Source organism: Seriola dumerili, unplaced genomic scaffold (assembly GCF_002260705.1).
Source record: "Seriola dumerili isolate Sdu_G_001 unplaced genomic scaffold, Sdu_1.0 BDQW01000381.1, whole genome shotgun sequence".
In the NCBI taxonomy this organism is placed as follows: domain Eukaryota; kingdom Metazoa; phylum Chordata; class Actinopteri; order Carangiformes; family Carangidae; genus Seriola; species Seriola dumerili.
Genome location: NW_019174636.1, coordinates 1,251,967 through 1,267,208, shown reverse-complemented (window position 1 = coordinate 1,267,208; position 15,242 = coordinate 1,251,967).

The window sequence follows — 15,242 nt, the reverse complement described above, 5'->3', positions numbered from 1 at the left end:
TATAACACATTTTTTTTTCTCCACCTGATGGATGATTTAAAAAGAAAAAACACTGACAGCTGTGATGAACATTCCCAATAAAGGTCGATAATCTTCAAAGTGATCACTTTTCAACATATTATGAACTTAAAGACTTGAAAATGTAACCTGTGATAGTACATAAATGGTTGAATGGCCCTGTTTTTATTTAACAGTTGAATTTAATCAAAAATGATTTTGCCTCTCATTAACAGGCCTGACCACAAGAGGGAGCAAGAGGTCCTTCAATTGGTGTTTGATTTTTTTTCTTAAAGCGCCCTAGAGGCAGGTGATTTGCATAAACGGTGCAGAAGCAGGAAAAACATTTCACCTGACGCATATCATGTAGACATGTGTCACACACATGTGTTGACATCATGTGCTGAGTCCTGGTTGCCTGGTTTTCTACAATGAGCTTCCACTGCGCACTAGCTGCAACTTTATAGTGAGTTTTTTTTTTTTCACTGAACCAAGAGTTCGTTTTTATCGTATTGATTTGTAATTTGAAAAAAAAAAAAAAAAAAGGTGAAGGAAATCTTAGGACATCACCAAACCGTTTTTTTTATGTCTTTGCAACATGGCACCTGCGCATAAATTTCGAGCGGTTCAATCAAAGAATGACCTTTCCTTTTCAGACAGAGACTTGACAAATTTTTCAGCAGCCTGGGGATGTCAAAGGATTTACTATTACAAAAGAAAGAGACAAGTAAAGATATTGTATTTTAGATCAGTTATTTCTGTCCTATACCTGAGGGGATACTGAGAATAACATTTATTTTGAAAAAAGAAATGAACTGCAGTGTTTTGATTAGACGACAAAATCCACATATTAGCGCTAAAAATGGTTGAAACTAAACCAAATGAACAAACAGTTACTGAGTTGAAATGAAGACAGATGATAGAAGACTGGTCGGATGATGTTGAATTCATCTGCACACGGGTACATGGTGGAAGTCAGATAAAAAGGTTGGAAAACACTGGTGTGAAAAAGGTGGACTAGCATGCTGCGACTTTAACTGTATGTTACAGTAACAGTGCAGAAATGTTGGGTTGGTGTTTGTCTGTGAAACCTTACAGACATCATAAATCCTTCCTTCAGTGTGGTTTGTTTTCCCCCGGCTGTCAGCAGAGGACACAATGTGTAGGGGCCCAGGGGAAATGAAAAAGTTAATTAACGAGGCTTAGGATAAGGTGTGTAGGTGTTGTCTATTTCTGATGAATAATAGATAAAGATGGCATGAAATGTGACGCTCCTCTGGAATCTAATTAGTGACACGTGGAAACAAGATGAGTCACAGGGCATGTGGCATGATTGTGGTTCACCAACATTTTGCAGCTTTTATTTTGTTCTAAACAGCTGTGGGAAGTTTTTCTTTCTTTCTTTTCTGAAAGCAGAAGCTGGAAACAAACATGATGTTTCCTTGATGTAAATTAATAATGTTTAAACTGATTAAAACAGATATCTAAAGTCACATGTCGCAGTTTTACTACTGTAACCAACCTGTAATGCTAACTTTTGGCACTCGCTGCAACTGCTTATTAATTACCAATTTAACCGCAGCACATTCAGAACTATCCTTACAAACCTGAGTTACCACATTAATCTAAACACACATTTAAAGCTTGTCATGTTTAAGGTAGTTTTAAGCTGCTGCAAGGTATATTGAGTAAGAGTAAAAACAATGAAAACATGACCACATAATGCTCATGTAAATATCTGCTTTATTCCAGGACCCATAAAACAAACATTTGAGCTAACAAATAAATAAAAGTAAACACGCACAAAAAAAAACAAAAAACAAAACAAAAAAAAACAATCAAAACAAAACAAAAACACACACAGATACACAGAGACGAAAAATACAAAGGTTCTTACCGCTAACAGAAAAACACACTTCACAAATTAAATCGCAAAGAAAATGTAATGTAATGTTTATGTGACAGTCATAACATCGTCATGTGTATGTTTCATTATGCAATTCACTGCTGTCATTACAGCTCATTATGTATACACAGGTATGCTCACACTCTCACCATTACCTGTGGCAGCGCATGTGTAGTCAGGCATGTGTTGGGCATGATGCAGCAAAAAAGGGATCTTTAAAGCTTGTTAAAAGCACTGGATTATGATTTTGTAATTACTATAGTGCTAACACGATGAACATTGTAAACATTATACCTGCAAGATTACAATACAACAAAGTTATAATAGTTTTGGATTTTTCATTAGTTTTTATTTTTATTTTGTTTTGACTTTTTGTTTTCAATTTCAGTTTAGTATTAATTTTAAAGCAGGTTTCTGGTTTAGGTTTCATTTTTTGAAAATGATTAGTTTTAGTTTAGTTTTCATTAGTTTCAGTGATGTTTCCAGTTTTTATTATTCTTTATTAATTATATAATTATTATTATTATTATGTTTTCAGGTTGTCTGTCCCTCCAACCTATTCTCGTGAATGCGATATCTCAGTAACGCCTTGAGGGAACTTCTTCAAATCTGGCACAAATGTTGATTTGGAGTCAAGGATGAACTGATCAGAATTAGGTAGTCAAAGGTCAAAGGTCACTGTGACCTCACAAAACATGTTTTAGGCCATAACTCACAAATTCATGCAATAATTATGACACAATTTAACTCAAATGTCTAATAGGAAAAAATGAGGTGATGACATTTTATATCCAAATGGTCAAAGGTCAACTTCACTGTGACATCATAGTTTTCTGCAAAAACACCTCTGGCCATTATTCAGTGCTGTAACTCAGGAAGGAGAGACTGTGATCATTTTTCCTACAGTTTGACTGGTTGGCAGAGGAAAACAAAATAATTAACAAAATAGAAAGAGGTGGTAATTCTATTCATTTATTTTTTTTTGTAATATGGGGCTTTGTCAGGGGTATGATTAAAAAAGGTCAGAAAAAGTATTGTGTAATAAAACTCAACAAAACATCACACCATTTAAAAAATGTATTCACTTAGAACAGATGAAGAACCGTCCATAAAAGACAACTATAAAAGATGTGAGTTAGTCAGTGTGTTTGTGTTATTAACCAGAAAAAAATAACTGGACATGACAACAACAACAACAACAATAAATAAAATAAAGATATATGCACAAAGTAAGTCAGTCTGAGAAAGAGACCATGAAAAAACTTAAAAACTCTAGAGGTCTGACTCATTTAGATTGACTCAGAAATTGACTCATTGGTCAACTGGACTGTCCAGCACTAGTCATATGTGCTGCAAGTATGACAATTATGACACATAATTACAGCAAATTAACAATACTTCACATGCTGTACTTTCATTGTTGATACACAGAATGTTTTGGACACTTGAAGTGCATGTTGTCACACACTGAAAGCCAATCAGCTGGTAGGATACTGCTCCATTTGGCTAGATATTTAATATCTGCCCAAAATACCAGAGGCTTATGTATGAAATAAATAGACAAAAACAAAAAGTAAAGAAATTTTCTCTGTAATTTCAGTTGATTCTAGTTACTTCTGTAGTTCAGTTAGTTATTGTTTTTTTTACACAGTTTTATTTCAGAAATGTTTTTTCACATTTAGTTTTCGTTAGTTTTAGTTAATGTTAATAACCTTGACCTGTTAAACATCAGCATGTTAACACTGTCGCTCTCAGCCTGGTGCAATGACTGTATATAGGCCTAAAGACAGATGACAGGACAGCTCCCTAAAAGCGAAGTACCCGTCAAATACATTTTTCCAAACATGGTGTCTGTCATTTTAGATAGTTCTCATCACGCTGATGGATGTTCAAGTTCAAGTGTTCATTTTTCTGATCAGTTTGGTTAAATTAGTTGGTTTAATTACTGTCGTTGTTTGAAACAGGAGTGTAACTTCATGATTGACAGCTGTGACTGACTCGATTAACCTTGATACCGCGGCTCCACTCCCTGATCACTGCTGCGCTGAGTCTGGCTCCAAATGATTATGTTTTGGTTTCATTTTTCATTGGTCTGAAGGTGTGTGAGCAAGCACAGACTCGTGTTTGCATGCAAAGGTCATGCAATTATTTTCAACCATTTTACTGAAACTTATTGTTTCCTTTCCCCTCACACTTTTGTACAAGCCAAGTTCCTCTAAAGTAAAGTGAATTTCCTCATTTTACTTCAACCCGCAAGGCATTTTTTGAAGTGTGACTGTGCTTTGAAATGTATTGCAACACAAAGACTAGTATCAGCGTGTTAGCATGCTGATGTTAGCGTATCTGAAACTGTTAAGTGTTTAGCTCAAAACACCACTGCGCCTAAGAACAGCCCAAAGAGCTGCTAGCATGGCTGTAGACTTGTAGTTTTGTTAACATGTGGGTGACAAGGGTAACAATTCAGTTCTGATTCTATCTCTCTGCAAAGTCTATTGAAATTCAGTTAAATCAAATGGAGAAGATTGAAACCAGCGTGTATTGCATTGGTTCACAGGAACAAGTTCTTCAACCTCAACAAACATATACAGTAGGTCAATCGTCCCTACCTTCTGCTACGGCTCATGGGAGCGTACCAGCAGCAGCAGGCCTGCAGGACCTTCGCGAGAGGTTATTAATACCCTTTTTACACCAAAATGAGCAGGTTTAAGCAGGATTTTTAAACGTGGGTAAACCTGATAAACCCAAAACTGATCCGTCACGTCCCATCTCTGGGTTGGTGCTCCTGTAAGTGCTGGTGCCTCCGTGGGAGACGCTTTGGTTGGTGATTGTGTGTTTTTAAAACTTTTTTCAAGGCTGCAGCTCACTCTTTCATCCCCGAGCGCTGTGTAGCTGTAGGGTTTCAGATTTCTGGACAGATGACAGCAGCAGGAAAAGGGGTGAAAATTACCATGACCACCCAGGTGTTGTGTTTACATAGCTGATGACTGGAGCCAGAGCCGATAAATACCCACATCTACTGCAGAGTCATTTTTCTGAGAGTGAATGCCGATTGTAACCTTTTCCATTGCCAAGAAAAGTTTGATTTGAAAAAAAAAAGTTCAGTTCACATCCACATGTAGTGGAATAATTACAATAATACGTATAGAAAAGGAGAAACAAACTTGAGTTTCTTAATGTCAGCAGTGAGAGTGGAGGAGTTGTTAAGCAATCTGGGATGTCAGGCTACAATAAGTGTTTACTCCTCATATAGAGAATGCAGGAAGTCCCAATTCAGAAAAAAACCCTTTCCTTCGTTCCAATCTTTTCCTTCCTTTACTTCGGTGCAATATATAAGCTCAGTTGTGTGTTTACGCTCTGCGACTCATGAGTTTTCTTTCAGTCCTTGTACCATTAACTTGGTTTGGCTGAGTTTAACTACGGGTCAAGGGTTGTGACCTTTATTTTTTGAGTTTTTTCTATTTATTTAAAGAAGTGTCAACTAAAATTATTATTCAACTTTCAGTGAAACCTTTTTTTGGATTGTAGTTTGGTTATTATTATTATTATTATTATTTTTTATGCTTTTATGGTTTTTTATTCACTTTTATGTTATTTACCCTCCATTTTCAAAAATGGACATGGTCTTTTTCTATAAACCTTTATGAGATTGCTCGTTGCATAATCCCTTCATTACTTAACGAAACTCACTTAAAAGATATTACGGAATGGGGAAAACTGAACTGTAAGCATGACTTTTAAATGTCATGTTATTACCATTCCATCGATGTTTGTCTCATAAATTATCGCTCTGCTGAGTGATAGGTTTACGACTAAAATATGCAGTACTTTGTTCTACTCACTAGTCAGCTTTAGAAATGGTGCAAGAAGATGCAACTACACAAAATTCACTTTCAATGAGATTTTTTTTTACATCCATCAAAAAGCAAAACAAAACAAAACAAGAAAACACCAATAAAGACGATTAAATACATGATAAAATATGGACTGCAACTGAAAGCTCTTGACAGATTTGTCCAACACATTTCACCTGTTTGTCAAAACATAATTGCAACCATGCAATCAAAATGTGAAAACTAAAATACATAAAAACAGTGTTTTTATGACATCATCAGTGATCATTAGTTTTACGTGAAGTACCATTGTGCAGAACTTACAGCGTGAATTTATCAATGACAGAACGATTGTTTATGTTGAAGTTATGTTTTATTCTGGGTAGATTTGAGGAATGACACTTTCACAGTGTTTTAAGATTATAGTTTTCGTTGTTGATACACCAGATGTAACTGTGGTGTCTGTCTGAAACGTCCACTGGAACGTATACACTCGCCAAAAAACAAAAGAAATTGTTTATAGTTCAGTAGATCATAGAATAAAGGAACATTTTACCAGACACAGAGAAAGGTTTCACATTTGTTTGATGCACTCTGTTCTGCAACATGTCCTCACACATTTTGCATTCAGTCCAAACTATAAGTTACATAAGTTACTCTTAGTTAAGGTTTTATAATAATAATACTGACAGCTGTTGCAGCACTGGTGCAAGTTGAAATGTGGTGTTAAATAGCTTAAGTAACTTAATAAGTAACTTCATAAACTATCTTCCAGGGTATTTCAGCCATAGGTAAAAAACTACAATCAAAATGAATGAATGAAAGAAAATATGCTACCCTGGTTAATCTGTGTAGAACCCTACAGCTTCCTTTATATGGAAAATGCAAAGGCATGAAAAATTTAAAAAAAAGTAATCTTGATATCAAATGTATAAATACAACAAAACAAAAGTTTATACGGAGTGCTGCAGCATTTGATTGTAGTTTTCTGTCCATGTGTCACTGAAATGTTGTTTCCTCTTTATTTACGAACTGTACAAGTATGAGGGAGGACTTGAAATACAACATAAGTCTGATAACCACAGGGTCATTAACACAGATTAGTCAGCTTCACAACCCAAGAGCTCAGTCACTCATAGTAATGCAACTGTAATTTATTTAAGTATTTCAATTCAATTTGTTGAATCTTAATGACCGATTAAGAATTAAATGTGTTTATTTAACTTGCAACTTTATTGCCATGTGACTGAAAAATGATAATGTGACAAAATAATAAACACACAGCCACACAACTAAATAACCGTGAGACCACTGAAGACATCAGTGTCATATGAAGCTCTCAATTTTTTTAATAATTGTCACGCGGTGAGGTCAAGTTGGGGTTTGTCCTGTCTCCATGTCTTGTCATTTCCTGTTTTATTTTGAAAGGTTAACTCTCCTCTCGTTTCAGGTCACTTGCCCTTCCTCATGTGTCACCTGTCCGAGTGTCTTCCCTGATTCCTGATTGTGTCCACCTGTTTCCCATTTGCCCTCATGTGTCTTATAGTCTGCGACTCCCTTTGTCCTGTGCCAGAGTGTCTCGTTCCTGTCGTGCACCCCAGCCTACTATCACAGTCCATGCCTTGCCTTGTCTTTGCCTTATTATACTTAGTCTTCACCTCCATGTGAGTGATTTTTGTTTGTATTCTCATAGTATAGAGCTTTCTGTTTGTCAAGTTTATAGTAGTTTTTGTAACCTCCATGTGAGTGATTTTTGTTTGTATTCTCATAGTATAGAGCTTTTGGTTTGTCAAGTTTGTAGCAGTTTTTGTAACCTCCTTGTGGAGTGATTTTCTGTTGGTTTATTCCTTTTTGTTTCAGCAGTTTTGTCCCTCCATTTGGAGTGGGTTTTTGTTTATTAGATTCTTTCCCTGATAGCATAATTTTTCATAGCTGGTTTTGTTTGTCACTCCCTCTCGAGGTAGGAGTATTTAAATAAAGGCTGCCTTATTGTCACTCTGCATCTGAGTCCTCATTCTAGTCCAGGCCTGACAATAATTCACTGAGAGTAATTATAGTCATTGCATGGGAACGCTGATATTAATTTAAAGTGTTGGGTGATTATCAATACTAATACATCAGAATTTATTTGTTGATTATATTTTAATAAAATGTTGCTGATCATTGATCAATGGATCATATTTGACAAAGAAAATTAGCAGCATATAATGGTGTGGATGTGTGTATGTGCTGAAAAGGGTCATGTAAGCCATTGTATTTACAGTATTAACAGTGCATGCATATGATATTGCAGACTCTCCACTGACTTATTATTATTTATTTTAATTATTTATTTGTATGTCTTTGTTCTACAGTTCAGTAAGTGTATTCTTTATGTTGACTTCTAATAAAAGGTACACATTCATTATGAAAGAGAGACAACAGGGTGTGTGTCTTTATTTATAAATGATCTATGGTTCAGCAGGGAGATCAACTTTTTGAATATAAATGCCCATTTCATTTTCTTCACATTGATGTTTACTTAGATGTGTGAACAAACGGATCTCAGTGTCTCCAGCTAGGGTCTTTCACATGAACTCTTTTGAACTCCGTGAACTACCTGCACTTTAACTGCAAAATTAGGGCTGGGTGATATGCACTATAAATACTATCACATTATTTCTGCGCTATATCGCGATACACAATATATATATATGGATATTTTGAAATCTCCTCTAAAGCACTTCATAAATGTGCAATTTAATTCTTTGATGAATGAAATCACAGCAGTAGGATGACAACATTTGTCTGCTTTAAAACATTTTTGTTTACTGTATATTCATTAGTGGTTTTCTGTGTTGCTCTCCCTCTAGCTTGCCAAAACAGTCCTCCTGTGAAAAATGAGCCCACAGGTCGTCTGTGCAGCAGTTTATTATGACTCATAGCTACATTTTTTTGTTAGGTGACATCTAGTGGTCCTAGTAATTATGATAGGAGCAAAGGTAAAACTGCGGTGACGTAGAATAAAGAGAGACAAAGTCCACAGTCGGAGGAGCCTAAAGTTCGGCTGCATCTAGCTAACATTGATAGAGTTAACAAAAATTCACATGAGCTGTTTTATAATTTGCAAACAGTAAAAACACAGCAAATCCGTTTTATACTCTTGCAGTCAGTGTTACATATTGTTCCTTTAAATTTGCCAAAAGGGGGAAAATCACACAAAAACAGCTCAAAGCTGAGAAAAAGTGCATTCACATTTAAGCGTAACACACTCTCTGCGTGGCAGGCTGCAGAATGTATTGGTTATCATTTTGGCGTCCATGTTAACAGGTTAGATGCATCATGATCTGTTGCGTGATTTAGAGATTCGGTGTCTCGCCTATTTTTCACGCTTGATGTGTGGTTCCTGGCAAAAAGTAGTCATATTGGTGGTAAGGTGATTATTACCAAGGAGGAAACACGTCCTCACTGGCAACATGCAAAATCCTGTAAAAAAAAAAAAAATGTATGTAAATGCTGTATTTACTCATCTAAACGCTGCCTCACTGCCAGAAGTTTAATTCTGGTGCTAAACACTGAAAACCCATTCTTAGGGTTCATTCAATTTATTTGTCATATTAAAAGATACTGAAAATATAAGAAAAACCCCATAAAACATAACCCAGTATAAGGAAACCAGGTTTCTCTTTATCCCTTATCTCAGTTATCAAACAGGATTCTTGAGAACAAACAGACTGCAGCAGCAGAGATCTGGCAGAGGCAGTAATGATTAGCTGACAGCACGTAGTCTGAATACTGTGGGATGATTTTCATCTAAAACAGCACGTATCTGCTTGTGAAAGTCAAGTGGGAGACGCCCAACACAAAAAACCAAAAATATCTTGGTATCAGTGGGGAGGGGACATTGTTGCTAACACAGTGTTTTCTGTTTTTAATAAACATCTGTGCATGAAATCCATGTTATTGTCTGAAAGTTTCTTTATATTTATTACACAAACCAAATTATGAAGCCATTACATGAAATGCATGTAGGACACTCAAATATTGTTTTTTGTTGTGCTTTTACTTTAAATCATTTAATCTTTTTATGAATCAAAAACTTGTGGTGCAACCTGCTTTAAACATTTCAAGACATTTCATCTTTTTCAGACGACGTACAGAGACCAGCTGCAGGCCCCGTGAAAGAAAAAAGAAGCAAACATTCTTAATTAATTACATAATGAAGGACCTGTCCTGCTACAATCCGCCGTATGATGTAAATGTTAATTGAGCTTGGATACATATTCGGCTGTGTAGCACAGTTTGTGTTGATACTGAAATCACGAATGACACATTTCTCACAATAACATTCATGAGAACAGGAACAAGACTGTGAGGGGCACATCTGTTGTGACCAATGATGTATCCTGTGACGAGCTGAGATGCCCATTCTTCACAGAGTATTTGATTTTAGTGATGCCAATATTGCACCTTCTGTTACTGAGCTGCCTTGGCAGCAAGCACATAAAAGTGTATTTGCATGCACTCATAAAAAACGGAAGAGGACAGAAAAGTTTCTTTCCCATCCTTCAGAGGAGGCCTGCTACAAAGGCACGGCCTCCAAAGACTGTAAATAAGGAAGGGAAGGTGATAAATATCTTCAGAAGTATGAGGAGGGGAACAGCACAAAGACAAGAAAGAAAGCACCTGGATTCCTATTAAATCAGCAGTTTCCTTACTGGTTTCATCCTTGAGCAAGGCGGTACTGTAAAAAGAGTACAAGGGGCACAAGCAGTTAGTACTGCATTTCCGTGCAAAGTTTGGTAACTGGGGTTATGGTTAGGGTTAGGTCTTGTTCTGTTGTCTGACAACTGAAACAAAAAAAAAATGTAAAATGAGAACAGCTTTATTGTGAATTAGCTTGTATTAAAATACTGGACATGTGAGCACAGTGAGTAGGAGAGAAGCACAGATGAAGGGCTGAAACCAGCTGATACCAGGAAGAATGTAAATAGCTTATAACACAATCCAGCCATGTACTAGGTTTGGTCTTAAGTAAATGCTGGTTCCCTTTGTCTTCTACTGTAAAACACCATATCCTTTTGAGATAGGCCCTTACTTAGTTGCTGCTATTTTTACCAGTTTCTTATTTTTTCTTTTGTTACACCCATCATTGGATTCCCCCCTTTAGCATGTTTTGGTACCTGTTGAATTCTTTCAGATGACAGGTTCTCTGATGGAAGTGATGGAGCTGATTTGCTTCAAGTAAGTAGAGTTTATTTTTGTGAAACCAGCAGACTAGGAGAAAATCTTCAGGGGTAAGATAAACTGCAGCTCTATGTCACTTCATGATTATATTTGACAGGCAGCAGTTTGTCCCTGTGAAGTGATGGACATAAGATATGGTAGCAGCAGTAGCAAAGGCCCACAAAGCTTCATTCTTGTGCCTGGTAGCTGTTTATGAGCTTAAGGGGTGTCTGAAATCCTGAAATCGTATTATAAGATTCTTTCAGGCATGAATGTATGCCTGTTAGCTGTTTATGATGTGTCACTTTACATGGAAGTTTTTACTGTCAAACAGAAGCAGACACAAGGTGGAAACAAAACCAAAAGATAATTCTTGGCTTGAATCACATAACAAAAGGAAACCAACCCTTTGCGGTCATGCATCAAATCTGATTCAGCACAACTTCTTCATTCTTTCACTGACCTCTCGGTATGACCTATTTTTTTTTAGATATCATCAAAGCTGATATTTTGTCACACATGAGAAACAAACTACTGTAAATTAGGGCAAAAGTAAGAAAGTAGCTCACATTAGTAAGCTACAGTGTAAGTTAAGGCAAAAGTTAGAAACTAGCCAACATTCAGTGTTGTGCCCGTTCACACTTAAAAATAACTAGTTCAAAGTTCAGTTCATACGGATGAAAATGAACTAGTTCACATTCATAGTTCATTTTTCAAAATTTTGAACTAAGTTACAATAAAATATAAAACTATTCCATAAAACTGTGGTGAAACGTGAAGAGTGAATGCCGCTCACATTCACATTCATCATTTGTGAACTGATTCGTTCAGTTCAGCGTTCACAAAATATATTAACATGTTCAATGAACGTTATTCATTGAAGGCGTTCATGCACAACACTGCCAACATTAGCATTTATCTGTGGATACTTGACACAATCTAATTCAGACACTCTGAACATAAGAAAGTAAGGTGTATTACACAAGCTAGACAATTATACTACTACTTACATTTACCTACAATGTCTGTGCAATGTATGGGTGCAGAGACTTGACAAGTAGATGGGACGTTCATCTAATTTCAAGGTTAAGAGATGGTACAGTCCACCCTAGGGGTGTCCGAAATCCTGAAATCGTATTGCAAAATTCTTCCTGTTAGCTGTTTATGATGTGTCACTTTTAAGATTTTATTTTCAAACAGAAGCAGACACAAGGTGAAAACAAAAACAAAAGCTTCACACATAAACTAGTTCTTGAGAAAAGATAATCCTTGACTTTAATCACATAGCAGCAGGGAGCCAAACCTTTGTGGTCATGCATCAAATCTGATTCAGCACAACTTCTTCATTCTTCCACTGACCTCTCGGTATGACCTATTTTTTTTAGACATCATCAAAGCTGACATTTTGTCACACATGAGAAAAAAACACTGCATGAAGGAGCAGAGAGATGCACTGTTGCTCATAAAGTTGGAATAAAATATTTTTTTACCTCTTTCCATGAAATGATTGTGACAATGTGATTTATTCTTGACGTATAAAGTGTATATCTTCTCAAAACTTTAGTAGTCAGTCTCTTCCAAAGTGATTACTGATGCATTTAAATAGGAATAACCAGAAGATTGTGTCTGAAAACAAAATTATTCCAACTTTACTGCAGGAGGAAGCCCGAGCACCCTGGGAGAACCCATGCAGACACAGGGAGAACATGCAAACTCCACACAGAAAGTCCCCAGGCCCGGGGAATTGAACCCTGAACCTTCTTGCTGTGAGGCAACAGTGGTAACCACTTTACCACCGTGCCGTCCATGTGTTTTTCAAAGAGATACAAATTATTAATTAGGTTATAATATTTGGTTATAATATTATAATATTGAACTCACATTATTTAAAACCATTCAGTATCCACGGTAGTTTCACAGGAATGAATTACTTTCCGCCACTGCTAATACAATTACTTAGCCTTCAGTATACATGGATTTTAATATTGTTCATTTACCCAACCACCTAAAACTCATGAATTCCTGAGTGAAAACAATGGGGATGCCTATTATAAAGGCTAATATCATGAAGACTAACTAAACCACCATGGCCACACAAAAGTATATATCTCTGTTGTAGTTATGAACCTGTTTCAGCCAGCAATATCTGTTTCAATGCGGTGGCTCCTATTGGCCCACTTACTGCCTTTACTGGACTAAACTTACACAAGCAACAGTACTTTATAAAAGTCAATTCTATTTCTCTTATCACATAGTATATTCTGCAAAGGAGAGGTGGGTTTAGATAATGAATGTTGACTTCTATATAAAGGTGGGAGTGTGTCAAAAATGCTAAAACCATTGGCCCTTTAGCAAAAAGCCCTGCAGCTGTCATTATTTATTATTTTGTTATTTGTTTGTTGCTCTAGAGAATCTTATTTTTATGTGTACAATTTTATAAAATGGGAAATTATTGAAGGTATTTTGATGACTTTTCAAAGTGCACTATAAAGCTTTGGTGACCAGACTCAGGCCTATGCATCACCCAGTCTTCGCCACAGCAAATTATAAGTAGTAGTATGGCCATCATTCACAGCTGCTCTATCCTGCCAAAGGCAACCTGCCTAAGGTAAGTAACTCTTTAATTACTTAAAACAACATTTTCTCTAAACAGAAACAATAACCAAACCACCACTCATCAAAGGTGACTCATGTTCCTTTCCAACAAGGGCGTATTTGTCTCTTTGGTAGGGACGTTTGGTAGGCTGTTGCTGACAGGATTTTCTATGAATATGACAGTACATGATTTTTACACAGCTCGGTGCTACTGTACTGTCAGTGTTGAAATGAAACATGAAACAATTGGAAAATCTGATTAAAATTGCTTCTCCAGACAGATGATTCTGTAATATTTATGAAGTTACACCCTGATCCAACCTTTGATTAGCTTGGATTAGATATGGTGAATATTCAATGCTCCCCATAGGATTATTCCTAATGACTTTGGGCCTCCCTTTTTATCTAGCTCCAAAAGGTTAAAATGTCCTGCTCACCAACACTTTGGCTACATGTCTTAAGAACTATTACTCACATGAAATTTTCTCCCATGATATTCATGCTGCCCAGAGGATGAATCCTTATGATTTTGGTGGCTTCCTGGCCTGTTGTCTTCTGTAACACTACTGAAAGATAGGTATCTCCAAACTAAGTCTACAGACATGCTGACAGCTCTGTGAAGCTTCACTTGAGCTAAAGGCTCACATCAGTATGCTAACATAATTACTATGATAATACTAGCTTATTGAGGTTTAGCAGGTAGCCTATAATGGTCACTGTGTTAGCGTGCAAACATTTGCTAAGAGGCACTAAATACAAAATACAGCTGAGGTTGATGGTAATGTGATTATTTTTGATCATAAACCAAAGTATTGGAACAATTGAACATTTCAATGGCACAAAAGTGACAACATCAGTGGTCTGTCCTCTTGGGACCATGAACTTTACAGCAATCCATCCAGTAGCTGTTCATATTTCAATAAAGAACCAAAAAGTCAACCTCAGGGTGGAGCTCAGTCAGGGGATCATCAAACTCATTAGCTTGTAGGACTTTCCTCTAGTGCAGGGGTACTCAAATACAAGTCGTAGGTCTTTTAAAATCTTTTTTATTGTTAGATTTCTTACTTGATTTGCCCTTTTCTTTTCAGCTCAACAGTCATCTGTGAAGCACTTTGAACTGCACTTACCTGTATGAAAAGTGCTATACATTGATTGATTAAAGTTCTGTCACCTTTTTTAGTGTCACAGACCATGAAATGAGCAACTGATACTTATATCTATATAAAATTTGAGAACTGTGTACACAAAACACATTTCTGTATTCATGGGAGAAATGACTCCCAGGCTAAGTCTTGGGCACAAAAGTTGTGATGGCCAATCTGAACCACTAATCTATGTTAATTTCTGAGTTTGCTGTGGTAAATGTTTTTCACAACACTCCTAGAACTGATTCTGTAGATTTTACAATCATTTTTGTTTTAAAAAGGATTCTAACAGTAATTTGACGTGACGACTTCAGCTTAAGTTGTGTGTTTCTTGCTTTTGAGCCATGGCCACAAAATTACTGTCAGTGTGAACATTAAGAAAATTAGTGTCATGCTTTCCCTAGGTAAAATGAACTTGTATTTCTACTTGTGCCTGTGTTTTTACAGTCAAACTTTATGTTCATTCACGTTCTCACTTACTCTGACTAGTCATCCCTGCCATCTGTCACCTCCCCAAACACAAGCAATAGTCCACACCTAAAGTTTGCATCTCATTTGGTCTCC